Below are 2,708 nucleotides of genomic sequence, written 5' to 3'. Positions count from 1 at the left end.
GGTCCTGACCCAGAGGCAGGTCCTGACCCAGGGGTAGAGCCTGACCCAGGGGCAGATCCTGACTCACAGGCCGGTCCTGACCCAGAGGCAGGTCCTGACCCAGGGGTAGAGCCTGACCCAGGGGCAGATCCTGTCCCAGAGGCCGGTCCTGACCCAGAGGCAGGTCCTGACCCAGGGGCAGGTCCTGTCCCAGAAGCAGGTCCTGACCCAGGGGCAGGTCCTGACTCACAGGCTCGTCCTGACCCAGAGGCTGGTCCTGACCCAGAGGCAGGTCCTGACCCAGGGGTAGATCCTGACCCAGGGGCAGATCCTGACTCACAGGCCGGTCCTGACCCTGAGGCAGGTCGTGACCCGGGGGCAGGTCCTGACTCACAGGCCGGTCCTGACTCAGAGGACGGTCCTGACCAAGAGGACAATCCTGACTCACGGGCCGGTCCTGACCCAGGGGCAGGTCCTGACTCAGAGTCCTGTCCTGACCCAGGGGCAGGTCCTGACTCAGAGGCAGATCCTGACCCAGGGGCAGGTCCTGACCCAGAGGACAGTCCTGACCCAGGGGCAAGTCCTGACTCAGAGCCAGGTCCTGACTCACAGGCCGGTCCTGAGTCGGAGGCCGGTCCTGACTCGGAGCAAGTCCTGAGTCAGAGGACGGTTCTGTCCCAGAGGTTGATTCTGATTCGGAGGACGATCCATAGAAATAGCCTAGGCGAAGCTCAGTGCCCAGTCCTGAGTCAGTGGACGGTTCTGACTCATAGGTCCATTCTGAATAAGAATCAGTCGATGCTGACTCGGGGGGCAATTCTGACTCGGAGGACGTTCCTGACTCAGAGTCTGGGCGATCCAGAGAGCCCAGTCCTGAGTCAGTGGACGGTTCTGACCTAGAGGTCCATTCTGACTCAGAGTCTGGGCGATGCTCAGAGCCCAGTCCTGAGTCAGAGGTCAGAGGAAGCTCAACGTTTGGTCCATTGTTAGAGGATTCTTGCCTCTGAACAACGTCTGAATTATCTCCACAACAGAAACCATGTTCAATGCACTTCCATACCTTTCTTAGATAGTCTTTTCGAAGATGAATTTTCCTAGGACGTGCCAGGGTCCTTCTGAAACACTGTATAAGCTTATACATAACTATTGGGTTGTCACTTTTTATCATCTTAAATAGCTTTGCTCTAACTACATAATCATTGCCACAGAGAAGTTGAAAGATGTCTTGGGAGAGTTTTCTTTCCATCGTGTCAAAAAAGACAAAATCTATGTCTTTTACTTCTTCCCAGAGTTTTGGAGCAAGTTTTTTCTGGACATGTATGGTGTGCTTCATTTTGTAAGCGGCATATCTAGATTTATGATTGGACTTATAAATCAGTCTCCAAAGAATTTGTTCTACCATATCTCTTCTTTCCTCTTCTGTTCCATGTTTGAAGCCCATCCTGTTCGCGTCCCTCAAAAATTCTTCAGGGTCCATGCCTGCCTGAGTATAATCCTCACTCAGGCAGTTTTCATCTGCGTACAAGTCCTCACTAGGAAAAAGAGTCTTTCTGATCTGTCTTTTTATACATTCAAACATTTTCCTTGGAGGAGCAGGATTCTCCAGGTGATGTTTGAATTTTTTCACAATAACTTTGCGTCCTTTTGGGTAATGAAGTAGTGCAATTAATTTCAGTCCAGAAGCAAAGTGGAATGCATCTTTAGCGATACTCTGGAAAATCCTCTCACTTAGTTCTTCTGATACCTCTGAGAGAACATCCACGTTTAATTCTCCAGTTTTCCTCAAAAGTAACATCAAAACTTTGCTATGTTCTTCCTGGAAGGTTTCTCTGACAAGATGCAGAGTTGGTCCGTCTGCAGCTTTTTCAATCACTTGCCAAAGAAGTTCGCTTAGAAAGTTCATAGTTTTGTAATCCGGGGTTCTTAAAGGATGGACTTTGTTGGAGAATGTTATTTTCACTCTTTTCCAAAAGGAGACCTTAGGTCTCACATCCATTTCACTCTCTGACTTTTCGTCATTCATCTTTACTGAGCTGATCTAAAATGTCCAAATGAATTTTGTGTTGGCTCACTTGTTAACCGATTTGTGTCCACTGACCAGAGAATGAACTGATCAGTTGGTCATGACTCTGACATCACAAAGTCATCCTTAGAAGGGCCTCATGACTCTGACATCATTTGAAGTCATCCTGATGACATCATTGGATGACATCATTGTCAGCAGTATGGCAACTGTTGCTAGGGGTTATAATAGCACGAAGTGAGCATGCGCTATGAAAAAAAAAAATCTGTGGGCACTAAATACGTTATTCCCACAAGTCTGAACTGGAAGTGCTCTGCGCAGCTTCGCCGGAACAGGGGGGCCAGGGAACCATTGGCCCCTCCACTTTACCATTTTTATTTGTTATTTGGGTTCTATCTCCTAACAGGCATAGGGCGGTGTGGGACCGCAATGGGACCGCTACATCCAACCAGTTACTCAGCAAATCCACCGCTTTAACCCAGAAGGGTTTGACCATTTTGCAGTTCCATATTCAGTGGAAAAAAAGCTCCTACTTTTCATCTGCACCCCTGCGCAGGAATCCTCTGCTAATGAACGGTAGATGTTCCGCTCGGTTTGATTTGATCACAGTCACAAGGTCATATATATTTTCTGCCCTAAATAGGCTGGAACAGTCAAGACAGCTAGAAAAAATACATGTATATTTAGGATATGATTCACATTAACT

Source organism: Poecilia formosa, unplaced genomic scaffold (genome assembly GCF_000485575.1).
Source record: "Poecilia formosa unplaced genomic scaffold, Poecilia_formosa-5.1.2 Scaffold477, whole genome shotgun sequence".
Classification (NCBI taxonomy): domain Eukaryota; kingdom Metazoa; phylum Chordata; class Actinopteri; order Cyprinodontiformes; family Poeciliidae; genus Poecilia; species Poecilia formosa.
The sequence above is the reverse complement of the archived record's forward strand: the minus strand, read 5'-3'. Positions refer to the sequence as shown.